This window comes from Triticum aestivum, chromosome 2D (assembly GCF_018294505.1).
Source record: "Triticum aestivum cultivar Chinese Spring chromosome 2D, IWGSC CS RefSeq v2.1, whole genome shotgun sequence".
NCBI lineage: Eukaryota > Viridiplantae > Streptophyta > Magnoliopsida > Poales > Poaceae > Triticum > Triticum aestivum.
This window is the reverse complement of record NC_057799.1, coordinates 55,766,794-55,782,386: the sequence shown is the minus strand read 5'-3', so window position 1 is coordinate 55,782,386 and position 15,593 is coordinate 55,766,794.

Below are 15,593 nucleotides of genomic sequence, written 5' to 3'. Positions count from 1 at the left end.
GGACTTCTCCAAAATTTCTCGATCTCTGACTAATTTGCTACAAAAAGATATACCATTTGTCTTTGATGATGATTGTGTAGAAGCATTTGAAATACTTAAGAAAGCATTGATCTCTGCACCTGTTGTTCAGCCACCTGATTGGAATTTAACTTTTGAAATCATGTGTGATGCTAGTGATTATGCTGTAGGTGCTGTTCTAGGACAAAGAGTTGATAAGAAATCAAATGTTATTCAATATGCTAGTAAAACTCTAGACAATGCCCAGAGAAATTATGCTACTACTGAAAAAGAATTCTTACCAGTTGTATTTGCTTGTGATAAGTTCAGACCTTATATTGTTGATTCTAAAGTAACTATTCACACTGATCATGCTGCTATTAAATATATTATGGAAAAGAAAGATGCTAAACCTAGACTTATTAGATGGGTTCTCTTGCTACAAGAATTTGATTTGCATATTATTGATAGAAAGGGAGCTGAGAACCCCGTTGTAGACAACTTGTCTAGGCTAGAAAATGTTCTTGATGACCCACTACCTATTCATGATAGCTTTCCTGATGAACAATTAAATGTCATAAATGCTTCTCGTACTACTCCATGGTATGCTGATTCTGCTAATTACATTGTTGCTAAATTTATACCACCTAGTTTCACATACCAGCAAAAGAAAAAGTTCTTCTATGATTTGAGACATTACTTTTGGGATGACCCACATCTTTATAAAGAAGGAGTAGATGGTGTTATTAGACGTTGTGTACCTGAGCATGAACAGGAACAGATCCTACGCAAGTGTCACTCCGAGGCTTATGGAGGACACCACGCTGGAGACAGAACTGCATATAAGGTATTGCAATCCGGTTTTTATTGGACTACTTTCTTCAAGGATGCCCGTAAGTTTGTCTTATCTTGTGATGAATGCCAAAAAATTGGTAATATTAGTAGACGTCAAGAAATGCCTATGAATTATTCACTTGTTATTGAACCATTTGATGTTTGGGGCTTTGATTATATGGGACATTTTCCTACCTCTAATGGTTACACACATATTTTTGTTGCTGTTGATTACGTTACTAAGTGGGTAGAAGCTATTCCAACTAGTAGTGTTGATCATAACACTTCTATTAAAATGCTTAAAGAAGTTATTTTTTCGAGGTTTGGAGTCCCTAGATATTTAATGACTGATGGTGGTTCACATTTTATTCATGGTGCTTTCTGAAAAATGCTTGCTAAATATGATGTTAATCATAGAATTGCATCTCCTTATCACCCACAGTCTAGTGGTCAGGTAGAATTGAGCAATAGAGAGCTCAAATTAATTTTGCAAAAGACTGTTAATAGATCTAGAAAGAATTGCTCCAAGAAACTTGATGATGCATTATGGGCCTATAGAACTACATATAAAAATCCTATGGGTATGTCTCTGTATAAAATGGTTTATGGAAAAGCATGTCACTTACCTCTCGAACTAGAACATAAGGCATATTGAGCCATTAAAGAGCTCAATTATGATTTCAAACTTGCCGGTGAGAAGAGGTTATTTGACATTAGCTCACTTGATGAATGGAGAATCCAAGCCTATGAGAATGCCAAATTGTTTAAAGAAAAGGTTAAAAGATGGCATGACAAAAGGATACAAAAGCGTGAGTTTAATGTAGGTGATTATGTATTGCTATACAACTCTCGTTTAAGATTTTTTCCAGGAAAACTTCTCTCTAAATGGGAAGGCCCTTACGTTATCGAGGAGGTCTATCGTTCCGGTGCCATAAAAATCAACAACTTCGAAGGCACAAATCCGAAGGTGGTGAACGGTCAAAGAATTAAACATTATATCTCAGGTAATCCCATAAATGATGAAACCAATGTTATTGAAACCGTAACCCCGGAGGAATACATAAGGGACACTTTCCGGAACGTTTCAGACTCCGAAAAGGAATAGGTATGTGGTACGGTAAGTAAACTGACTCCAAAACAGTTCTAATGGCAATTTTTCTCTGTTTTGGAATATTTAGAAAAATAGAAAAATAAGAAGCAGTCCGGGAAGGACACGAGGCCTCCACGAGGGTGGAGGGCGCGCCCTACCCTACCTGGCGCGCCCCCTACCTCGTGGGCTCTCCGGACTCCGTTTTCTTGCACGATACGTATTTTGGTCGGTAAAAATTCATTATTTAATCTCCCGAAGGATTTGACTCCTGTATCACGCAAATATCCTCTGTTCTTGTTTCGATCTGTTTTTCTGACATATCTAGATCATCATGATGTCTCCAAGTGCCCCCAAGGACAAGTTCTTCGAGAAGGTCATCAATCCCTATCTTGCGGAGGTGCTGCAACACCCTCAAACCATTGAAATGCATGAGGGGGTGCTGCACATCCGCGATGTTGAGGGACCGAGGAAGACCCGAAGCGTGGAGACAAGGCTCGAGACAATGGAGCAACAATTTTTCAAGGGCCAGGAGATGGTGGAGCGTGGACTTGACTCCAATCACATGATGATCGCGGAGTTCACCAACAACCACAAGCTGGATGCCAAGGACATTGGGGAGGCCATCTTCAAGCTCCACGAGAAAATCGAGCACCTCCAAGCCCAAATCTATGACCTGCAAAACCAAAACTGTGAGTATGAATATAGATTCAAGAGAATGAGTTTGGCTGCAGATTTGAGGATCCCAGAGACTCGATCATCCTTCTATGATGGTGATCCCATGCCTTGGAAGAGGGACGACAAGCCTGCTTCATCAACAACCCCATCACCACCACTTCTGAGGAAGGAAACATAATCACATGGGTATGGGCACTCCCCTTGGCAACTGCCAAGCTTGGGGGAGATGCCCCGGTATCGTATCACCACCACATCTCTATCTTTACCGTTTTTCTTAGTTCGATCCTATTAGTAGTATCTTGATCTAGTAGAATAAAGTTTTGGTATGGTCTAGTTTTGAGTTTTGCTTTATGATCTTTCTATGTAATCAAGTCCGTGAGCTATATATAATAAAGATTAGTGTTGAGTCAAGGGCTTGATTATCTTGCTATGATCTTGAGGGAATAAAAGAAAGAGAAAAGGATAAAAAGAAACAAAGAGATCATATTGATTTTATGGAGAGTAATGACTTCACATAGAAAGAGTATGATGATTAAAAGTTGTTGAGAGTTGACAAACATAGCTTTGGTCATCGTTGCAATTAATAGGAAGTAATAAAGAAAGAGAGGTTTCACATATAAATATACTATCTTGGACATCTTTTATGATTGGGAGCACTCATTAAAATATGACATGCTAAAGAGTTGATGTTGGACAAGGAAGACAACGTAATGGGTTATGTTTTCTTATATCTGAGATAAAGTATATTGTGATGGATCATCCAACATGTTGAGCTTGCCTTTCCCCCTCATGCTAGCCAAATTATTTGCACCAAGTAGAGATACTACTTCTGCTTCCAAATACCCCTAAACCCAGTTTTGCCATGAGAGTCCACCATATCTACCTATGGATTGAGTAAGATCCTTCAAGTAAGTTGTCATCGGTGCAAGCAATAAAAATTTCTCTCTAAATATGTATGATTGATTAGTGTGGGAGAAAATAAGCTTTATACGATCTTGTGATGGGGAAGAAATAAAAGCAACAGACTGCATAATAAAGGTTCATATCACAAGTGGCAATATAAAGTGACGTTCTTTCGCATTAAGATTTTGTGCATCCAACCCTGAAAGAGCATGGCAACCTCTGCTTCCCTCTGCGAAGGGCCTATCTTTTATGTTTATCTTCTACCTTATGCAAGAGTCATGGTGATCTTCACCTTTCCTTTTTACATTTTATCCTTTGGCAAGCACAGTATGTTGGAAAGATCCTGATATATATATATATATATATATATATATATATATATATATATATATATAATTAGATGTAAGTTAGCATGAACTATTATTGTTGACATTACCCTTGAGGTAAAGGGTTGGGAGGCGAAACTATAAGCCCCTATCTTTCTGTGTTCGATTAAAACTTCGTAACCACAAGTATTGCGTGAGTGTTAGCAATTGTGAAAGACTAAATGATAGTTGAGTATGTGGACTTGCTAAAAAGCTCTGACATAGACTCTTTCTGATGTTGATAAATTGCAATTGCTTCAATGACTGAGATTATAGTTTGTTAGTTCTCAATAAAGTTTCTGATTCATACTTTGCATTGTGAATAGATTATTACTTGAGCATAAGAAATCATATGACAATATCCATATATGTTGCTGTTATAAGAATGATCATGATGCCCTCATGTCCGTATGTTATTTTATCGACACCTCTACCTCTAAACATGTGGACATATTTATCGTTATCGGCTTTCGCTTGAGGACAAGTGAGGTCTAAGCTTGGGGGAGTTGATACGTCCATTTTGCATCATGCTTTTATATCAACTAGGAGAGTGGCTCGCTCGATGTGCGGGCTAGAATTTTTTAAATATTTTGAATGAGAATATTTTTTACTTTTTAAACTAAAATTGGAATGAAATGTGATCACATTCACAAATATGCTCCTTTTGCAAACATAGTCTTATCTTAGGTCAGTTTGGTTACCTTTAGTAATCAATTCTATTTTTGGTTGCATGGAACACCATATTATGACCATATATATCATTTTTAAATGATATTAGATCAATACATTGAGCTAATGTATAGACATGAGCTACTCAGCAGTTTTCTTGTAATGTTTAAAAAAAGACACGAAAGTTTATATTGCGGGTTTGTGTAACCTTGTAGATTGACCACTTATTCCAGGTTACAAAAATGAGTGTTTAGGAAAAAAATGTCTTCAATATGCAATAGATATGTATGTTATGAGTTATTACTATATATTTTCGCCAGACAATTTCTTGATTTGTACTTCTCTTTGACTAAAATATAAATGCTTGACTACTCCTGTCTAGTAATGGATTCCATTTCTTGACACCACATGATATACGACCATTAGTTGTCGCACATATAGCTTAAACCTATTTTCATGAAATTTATTTTTGTAAAAATTAACAAAATAAAAAGTGTTTATTACTAATCAGTGGTACGAAGTAGGAAAACATGGTATTCACGAATCAAACTAACGCCCACATCTGAGCTAGCAAAGCTGAAATAATAGATGGGCGTGTAAATTGACCACACATTTGAAAAATATGGCTGCACTTAATCGGATAGAAATTTGATGGCTTGAAGGTCATATTGCTTGCAAAAAAAAAAGAAATGGTCCCTAACTTTGTTAAGTAGAGCTTCTATCTGCATAGGCATGATGACATACCAAATAGTATGATTTTGCACAAATGGAGGAGAAATCAGATCCGATACGCAACAAAAGTGAAATAAAATGATATAGCAAGTACTTGCTCTGTTGTTTCTAAAAGTTCTCTTTTTTTGACATATTTAGAGTTATCCTTGGGAACTTGAAAAGGATAGGCACAAATGTGCCGATGTCCAAAATGGTCTTTTTTTTTGTTTCACCTAAGTTGTGCCAATGCCCAAAATGGAATCTTTAAGACATACGAAGGGAGTAAGAATTAATCTAGTAATGTAATGGAAAGAAAAAGCTTGTATATAATGAATATTTGGGGCTAACTTATGCACGTGTTTATGCATGAAAGCATATTAGGATATTTAAATTATGAACTTTTATTCAAATGACATGTTAGAAGATCAATTTATCAATTTAGACTCACCCTTCTTCTGCAAAAGCCTATCCCCAGTTCCATCTATCCTTCAGCCGCAAAAAAAAGTTCCATCTCTCCTTAAATCAGCATCATGTAAAAAAGGAAACGAAAAAAGTTCAAGACTATTCAATCAACATGTGCTTTATGTGTGTCCAAGTACAGTATTTGTTACCGGCCATGATCTGAAGCAACAATGTTCGTGATGGGTGAATTGGCCCAGATTGCTGAGGCTGGATGGCGGGTAAGAGCAATGTGGAGCCGGCCAGCCCACTTGCATTTGGTAACCAGCCGGAGGCCCCACCTCAGCTCCACTAAGTTCAGCGTCTAACATAAACTTGCCTACATGAGTGAGATCGATGGTCCGGAATTAAATTCAAAGTACAATGAGAAAGACAAAATAAAGAAGAAACTAATTTACAGCTCAAGGTTTCAGGCTGACCCACTCATCATCTATATCACAGATGCCACTAATTGAAACCTCGATTTGTTTGTCCGGTCTATCTCACCAAACTCAGTCTTCCCCTTCCAGATTTTAACATGGATTGATTATTGTTCAGTATTCATTACCAAGTTTTAGGTGCAGGCAAGTCCAGTATTAATTACCCTGTGCTTTCCATGACGGCATGTCAACCATGCATAATACTGCAAATGAACTTTAGAAAATTGGTTGTTCGAGCACCTCTACCTGACCGCGAGGATGCAAATGAACTTCTTATCCACGAAGCGAGTAGTTAAGCAATTTCTGTCATGATGCAACTCTACGTCGATTATGAGGCTGCCAGTGAACTGCTCGTCCACAAGGCCAGGAGCTACAGAAATTCAGCATGTCCATGCGAGCTCTGGGCAACGGGGTCTAGAAATCTCGGAAACTATGGGCGAACAAACAGATAGAGTTGCAGGCTGGCTGGATCACTGCAACGGTGTCAAGAGAAAGGTTTGGGGCTAGATATGGCTTCTATGCACACCTTTTTTTCACCAGGTTATGCACACATGCCATGCATGCAAATGTAACGGGCACACATTAAAGTTTTTTCCCAGCTAAATGCATTCATGCATGCGTATTGAAAGCTAGGCATTAGCACACGCTCTTTTTATTTTTAACTGAGCAGGGCACGTCTTTTTTCTAGCTGCTCAGCACGTGTCCTTTTCTTTAACCTTCAGCGCACGTCCTTTTTTTAAGCTCCACGTCCTTTCTTTTGAAAGGTCCAGCACAGGTTCTTTTTTTTAATGTCCAGCGAAGGTTATTTTTGTTTAGGTGAGCGCCCATCCTTTTTTGCGTTAGCTGGAGGGCTGAAACGTGAGCGCTCATCCTTTTTTGCGTTAGCAGGAGGGATGAAACGTTTTCTTTCCAATATAATTGTAATGGCATAGGTGGGTAATTTTTCTGACTTATTAGCTCATCTAATGGCTATAAAATTTAGTCTATTAAATTAACGGTTGGATGTTTTTAATTTTTGTGGTAATTTCTAGTCTATTTCTCTTTTTATTGCATTATGAGCTGTTATTACACATTATGTCACAATACTTATGCCTATTCTCTTTTATTTTACAAGGTTTACATAAGGAGGGAGAATGCCGGCAGCTGGAATTCTGGGCTGCAAAAGGAGCAAATATTAAAGACCTATTCTGCACAACTCCAAAAGTCCTGAAACTCCACGAAAGTTATTTTTGGAAATAATAAAAAATACTGAGCGGAAGAAATACCAGAGGGGGCCCACACCCTGGCCATGAGGGTGGGGGCGCGCCCCCTGCCTCGTGGGCCCCCTGTTGGCCCTCCGGTGCCCATCTTCTGCTATATGAAGTCATTCGTCCGAAGAAAAATCATAAGCAAGCTTTCAGGACGAGACTGCGCCGCCACGAGGCGGACCCTTGGCGGAACCAATCTAGGGCTCCGGCAGAGCTGTTCTGCTGGGGACACTTCCCTCCGGGAGGGGGAAATCATCGCCATCGTCATCACCAACGCTCCTCTCATCGGGAGAGGGCAATCTCCATCAACATCTTCACCAACACTATCTCCTCTCAAACCCTAGTTCATCTCTTGTATCCAATTCTTGTCTCTAAATCTGGGATTTGTACCTGTAGGTTGGTAGTAGTGTTGATTACTCCTTATAGTTGATGCTAGTTGGTTTATTTTGTGGAAGATCATATGTTCAGATCCTATATGCATATTAATACTCCTCTGATTATGAACATGAATATGCTTTGTAAGTAGTTACATTTGTTCCTGAGGGCATGAGAGATGTCTTGCTATTAGTAGTCATGTGAATTTGGTATTCGTTCGATATTTTGATGAGATGTATGTTGTCTATCCTCTAGTGGTGTTATGTGAACGTCGACTACATGACACTTCACCATTATTTGGGCCTAGAGGAAGGCATTGGGAAGTAATAAGTAGATGATGGGTTGCTAGAGTGACACAAGCTTAAACCCTAGTTTATGCGTTGCTTCGTAAGGGGCTGATTTGGATCCACATGTTTCATGGTATGGTTAGGTTTACCTTAATACATCCTTTGTAGTTGCGGATGCTTGCAATAGGGGTTAATCATAAGTGGGATGCTTGTCCAAGTAAGGACAACACCCAAGCACCGGTCCACCCACATATCAAATTATCAAAGTACCGAACATGAATCATATGAACGTGATGAAAACTAGCTTGACGATAATTCCCATGTGTCCTCGGGAGCGCTTTTCTCTATATAAGAGTTTGTCCAGGCTTGTCCTTTGCTACAAAAAGGATTGGGCCACCTTGCTGCACTTTATTTACTTTTGTTACTTGTTGCTCATTACCAATTATCTTATCACAAAACTATCTGTTACCTATAATTTCAGTGCTTACAGAGAATACCTTGATGAAAACCGCTCATCATTTCCTTCTGCTCCTCGTTGGGTTCGACACTCTTACTTATCGAAAGGACTACGATAGATCCCCTATACTTGTGGGTCATCATTGTATCATATGCTTTTGTCAACCATCCTCTGCTTTCGAACTTGAGTTATTTGCCACTGGAGTTTGTGGTATACGTTCCTAAGATGCCCCGATGGGTTGAACCTATACTTTCTCTAAAATCGTGTGAACCCGAAAGTTTTCACGAGTCATACTCTTCTGGTACTTCGCGAGATAAAATTTTAACACTACAACTTCTTCGAGGACGAGAAGTGAATGAAAGGTTATGCATTAACGAAGTGGGAGTCGACCTTGAACTTTGTGTTCATTGAGGGAGTCCTGGACTAAGGGGTCCTCGGCGGCCTGTTATCCATGGGCCGGACTGGTGGGCTGTGAAGACATGAAGGCCGAAGATTGTACCCGTGTCCGGATTGGACTCTCCTTGGCGTGGAAGGCAAGCTTGGCGACCAGCTATGAAGATCCCTTCTTATGTAACCAACTCTATGTAACCCTAGATCCCTCCGGTGTCTATATAAACCGGAGGGCGTAGTCCGGATAGCAGATACTCATTACCATAGTCATACAGGCTAGACTTCTAGGGTTTAGCCATTACGATCTCGTGGTAGATCAACTCTTGTAATACTCATATTCATCAAGATCAATCAAGCAGGAAGTAGGGTATTACCTCCATAGAGAGGGCCCGAACCTGGGTAAACATCATGTCCCCTGTCTCCTGTAACCATCGATCCTAGACGCATAGTTCGGGAACCCCTACCCGAGATCCGCCGGTTTTGACACCGACATTGGTGCTTTCATTGAGAGTTCCACTGTGCTGTCGACGAAAGGTTAGATGTCCCCTTCGATCGTCTATAGTGACGCTGTCCAAGGAGAAATCGTCCTCCTCTGACAGACTTTCGTATTCGGTGGCTTCGTACTGCGGGCCAACTCGTTTGGCCATCTGGAGCAGATCGATAGCTACGCCCCTGGCCACCAGGTCAGATTTGGAATCTTTAATTACGTCGCGGATATCTGTGGAGACTTGATCTTCAATGGATTTGAGACCGCGGCAATCGCTCCCCCTCGCTCCGATGAACATGACTTAAATCTGTCATTGGACCAGAATCAGGAGATGGTTCCTGTAACTGCTACGGCCTTAGATCCGGAGCAGATTGCACCATCCGAAGCCACAGAGTCCGCGGCGTTGGAGCCGCACATAGACTCAACACTAGGGAATATCTGCGTCAATGGAATTCCGGACTTGTTTCCGGCTATAAATTCCGAACCGCAGATGCCTGCAGACACCGAGCTGGATCGGTCATCGATCTTCGAGTTTAGCACTACAGACGTCTTCCAACACTCGCCCTTGGGCGATGTGCTAAATTCATTAAAAAACATGTCCTTGGCGGGGGACTCTCAGCCGAACTATGTCCGGTTCGAACTGGAGGCTGATAATGGGGAATTTCGCTTCCCACCCGCCACCCACTTCATAGCCACTGTCGAGGACTTAGCCGACGAGCTTGATTATGGCTCCGAAGACATCAATGGTATGGACGACGATGCCGACAAGGAGCAAGGCCAAGACCCGCCATTCACTGGACGTTGGACGGCCACCTCTTCGTACGATGTGTACATGGTTGACACACCTAAAAAAGCCAACGATGATGACAAAGAAGATCCAGTCACGAATAAACCTCCTAAGACACAGTCCAGGCACCGGCGCCCTAAACGCCGCTCTAAGCCACGTCGCTCAAAAGATGGCAACACTGGCACCGGAGAAAATAGTACTCCGGACGACACCCAAAACAATGAAGACCCTGTTGGAGTAGCATCTGAATAGGAGGAACAAGACAACGGGCAAGTTAACCCTGATAAACAGGCCATGCCCAGTGACCCAGATGACAATAGTTATCATCCACTCTCCGAGGATGAGGAGAGCCTCGGCAGCAAGGATTTCATCATGCCCGAGGCACCCCTCGAACAGGAGCGCTTCAAGCGCCAGCTAATAATTACTGCAAAAAGCCTGAAGAAAAAGCAGCAGCAGCTTCAAGACAATCAAGACCTACTCATTGATAGATTGACCGACGTCCTGGCAGCCTAAGAATACGGCCCCAAGTGCCCAGCCAAGAGTTACCCGAAGCGAAGAAGACTACCTCAGTTCGATGAGGAGGCACCGGAGCCCATACCTCCCTCGCGCAATGCGGAACGACCACCACGTGGTCGGGATCGTGCGGCGGACCGACCACCACGCGGTCGGGATAAAATGACAATTCAGGCCGAACAACAGCCCGCCCCACCGCCTCGTAAAAACAGAGACAAAACAACTCGGGACCATACATACGACCTTCGTCAGGACCTGGACAGTAGAGCAGTACACACCAGATCAATCTACGGATCACGAGGACGCTTCCCGACTCGAGATGATGGCTACCTATTCGGGAGCGACAAACCTAGTCACGCCCGGGCCGATAACCGCAGACGGAGTCCACCAGAGGTGCGCCGCGACGCGGCCCGATACAGAGGCGCCGCACACCCTCTCTGCTTCACAGATGAAGTACTGGATCACGAATTCCCTCATGGGTTCAAGCCCGTCAATATTGAATCATACGACGGAATAACCGACCCCGCAGTGTGGATCGAAGATTTTATTCCCCACATCCATATGGCCCGAGGAGACGACCTCCACGCCATCAAATACCTCTCACTAAAATTAAAAGGGCCAGCTAGACACTGGCTAAATAGCCTGCCTGAAAATTCCATCGGTAGCTGGGAGGACTTGGAAGAAGCTTTTCTTGACAACTTCCAAGGTACTTATGTCTGGCCACCAGATGCCGATGACCTAAGTCACATAGTCCAACAGCCGGGAGAATCAGCCAGAAAATTCTAGACTAGATTCCTAACCAAGGAAAACCAAATAGTTGACTGTCCGGATGCCAAAGCCCTAGTGGCCTTTAAACATAGCATTCGTGACGAATGGCTCGCCCGCCACCTCGGCCAAGAAAAGCCGAAGTCTATGGCAGCCCTCACGGCACTCATGACCCGCTTTTGCGCGGGTGAAGATAGTTGGCTGGCTCGTAGTAAAAACACAGTCAATGAGGCAGGCCCCTGCGAGACCAAAAACAACACCGGCAAGACTCGGCGCGATAGACACAAACGCCGAAGTAATGGCGATAACACCGATGACACTGCAGTTCACGCCGGATTCAGTGGCTCCAAGCCTGGCCAGCGAAAGAAACCTTATAAAAGGAACAGCGAGGAACCATCCAGCATGGACCGCATACTCGATCGATCGTTCGAGATACATGGCACCCCAGGCAAACAAGCCAATCATACCAACAAAGATTGCCGGGTTTTCAAGCAAGCCAGCAAGTCAAATACCGAGAGCAAGGAAACGGGATCGCAAAGCGAGGACGAGGACGAAGAACCTCGGTAGCCGAACACTGGGCGGCAGAAGCAATTTCCCCCTCACGTCAAAACGGTGAACATGATATATGCTACACACATACCCAAAAGGGAGCGCAAGCGCGCACTCAGGGACGTCTACGCGGTAGAGCCAGTCGCCCCAAAATTCAATCCGTGGTCGTCATTCCTGATCACCTTTGATCGTTGAGATCATCCAACTAGTATCCGTCAGGGCGGATCGGTCGCACTGGTCCTTGACCCAATCATCGACGGATTTCACCTAACACGAGTCCTAATGGACGGTGGTAGCAGCCTCAACCTGGTCTATCCGGATACAGTGCGGAAGATGGGCATTAATCCCTCACGAATCAAACCCACAAAGACTACCTTTAAATGAGTCATACCAGGCGTAGAGGCCCGTTGCACGGGCTCAATCACGGTGGAGGTGGTCTTCGGTTCTCCGGACAACTTCCGAAGCAAAGAGTTAATCTTCGATATCGCCCCTTCCGCAGCGGCTACCATGCACTGCTCGGATGAACCGCGTTTTCTAGATTCAACGCAGTGCCACACTACGCTTATCTCAAGCTCAAGATGCCCGATCCACGCGGCGTCATAACAGTCAATGGAAACACGGAACTCTCCCTCCGTACTGAGGAGCACACAGCCGCCCTAGCAGCAGAGGTACAGAACGGCCTTCTCAAGCAGAACTATAATCCGGCTGCCGAGCCCCCGAACATCGTTAAGAGGGTCCAGACTACACTGCAACAGGACAGCTAGGCTCGTAAAGAGCTTGATTAGCAATTTGGCCTCCGTCCCATGTGTACATAATTACGCGCCCAAAAATATCAACGGAGGTATAGCTAGCTCGCAATCCACAGTACGGCTAGACCGATCCCAGGATTTGCGTACCTTTTCTTTTCCATTTTAGGTCCCTTCTCTCTTTTCGAGGTCTCGTCCGACAGCCTGTTTGTCGGACACACCAAGGAGGCAAGGAGCTTTGGCGCACAAGGGAACCCCTAGGTGGCCTCTATTAACGATTGCTATACCTGTTTTACATACCCACACGCAGCTCGCACCTGGTCTTGGCATGTTAAATAGCCTTTTTTGCCTATCATATTGCATGTACAAATATGCCTAGACGTATTAATCACATTACAAAAACAAAGGGCAGCGTCAATTTATTACTTAATCCTCCCCTTTTTTCCTTTGTATTTATTACTCGTTGCACGCGTACATTCTGGTACGTATTACTACTCCAGGGGCTTCATCACGCCCCGCATTACGGCAACAAAAAGTCCGGACACTTTTACAGTACAGTTCGGCACCCCGAACTTATAGCATTATATGCATCGGCTCCGAATCATGTCTTTGGTCAATAGTTGGGTTGCCCGGCTCCTGTGTTTGCTACCTTACGTTCCGCTATATCGGCTAGGATTGTAAAGGGAGAACTACTGCGATTGTGTCCCGGTTCTTCCGGACGAGCACCTCAGTAGAGAAAGCCGAAAATTGACTGTCATGATGTGGCGAGAGCTGGTCAGCTGTTCGAGAGGTCTCAAATCCCTAGAGATTTTTTTCCGCTTTATGCGAAGAATCGGTTTTTCCGATTAGGCGTGTATAACGCCCCTAGTTCGGCCTTCTGAACACTAGGGGCTTCGCCGAAATCTTCATGGTCAAACTCCTATGGCTAAGTGGGGGTAATAAAGGGCGTCTGATTGCCTTGTTCGTTGCGCTAAACACCTCCTTCAAGGACCACAATGTGGAGTAAAGAGTGTTTAGATTTATCCCGAACACCCCCGTACTATCTACCTGGGGGCAGAAGCCGACGACTGGTCAACCCTCGGATTTTAATAAATGGCCGCACATGAGGTAAAATTCAATCAGAAGCGTCATATTACATACCGATCTTGTTTCATATTACAGGACAACCCGAAAGTTTTCATGGGAATATCACATCCTTCGCACATTGTTCGGCCACAAGGCGGGATCCCTCCAGGATACCATCGAAATACAGCTCGGGTCGCCGATGCTCCTTGCCCTCCGGTGGCCCCTTGGTCATCAACTTCTTGGCATCCATCTTCGCCCAGTGCGTCTTGACACGCGTGAAGGCCATCCGTGCACCCTCAATGCAGACCGACCGCTTCACGACTTCAAGACGTGGACAGGCACTCACAAGCCGATTTACAAGTCCAAAGTAGCTGCCGGGCATGAGCTCGGCAGGCCACAGCCGGACTATTAGGTCCTTCATGGCTAACTCGGCCAACTTGTGCAGCTCGACCAGCTGTTTCAACTGGTCGATAAAGGGCACCGGATGTTCGGGTCCAAGATATTGGGACCAGAACAGCTTCTCCGTAGACATCCCTTCTTCGGCCCGGTAGAACTCGGCAGCATCCGATACGCTGCGGGGAAGTTCTGTAAATGCCCCAGGAAAACGCAAATTCGGGTAAGTTCAAGGACCATTTCCTTTGCATACTTGCCTTGCATAGTGACAGCTTTACCCGCTGGAATCTTCTTGGCCGCCTGGATTTCCCGGAGGGCGCTCTGGGCTTCGGCTCGGGCGTCCTGCGCACTCTTGCGGGCCTTAGCAAGTTCGGATTCTTGTGCTTTAGAGTCACACTCCAAGGACTCGTACTTCTTGACGGCATCCTGGAGCTCTTGCTGAATCTTGCTGACCCTAGATCTATCCAGACACAATGTTTGAGAATCCGAATGAAGCCTTTTAGCGTGTTCGGATATAGAAACAATGAGGATCACTGGTATCTTTACTATTCCTTTTTTTTCTTTCTTCCTTCTTTTTCCTTTCAGGTATCTTTTATACAGGCCTCCTTCGACGGCCTGATTACCGGTCCTATCAAAGGACAAGTACACCAGATCGGCACAAGGCACAAGCATACATGGGAAGCTCTAGAGGACAACCTAACGATCACCCTACTTGTTTTCAGTACCCGAATGCAGCTCTCCTTTGGTTATGGCATGTTAAATAGCCGGTTGCTTATCGCACTATTTGTATAAATACGCTTTGACGCATTAACCCAACTATAATGGAAATAGTTCACGGCCCAAGTCAAGGGGCCCCAGATACTACCTCTGCTCTCTTTCTGTTTTGCTTCGCCATTAATCACTTATATTTTCGCACCCATGTACTTTGGTACGTTTCATATTCGCCAGGGGCTTCCCATCACCCCATAAAACGGCAACAAAGTCCGAACACTCCTTAAAGATAAGTTCGGCACCCCTAATTTAGCATTATATGCATTGGCTCCGAATCATGTCTTTGGTCAATAGTTGGGTTGCCCGGCTCCTGTGCTTGCTACCCTACGTTCCGCTACATCGGCTAGGGTAGTAAAGGGAGAACTACTGCGATTGTGACCTGGCCTAGACCAGATGAGCACCTCAGTAGAGAAAGCCAAAAACTGACTGTCATGATGCGGCGAGAGCCGGTCAGCTGTTCAGAGGTCTCAAATCGTTGGAGATTTTTTCCGCATTCCACGAAGGATCGGTACTTCCCGATCAGACGCTGACAGCACTCCGGTCTGTATACCAGGGGCTGCGCCTATGTTTTATTATAAAACTCCTATGGCTAAGTGAGGGCGTTTAAGCCGCATAGTCTGATTGCCTGGTTCGTTGCAC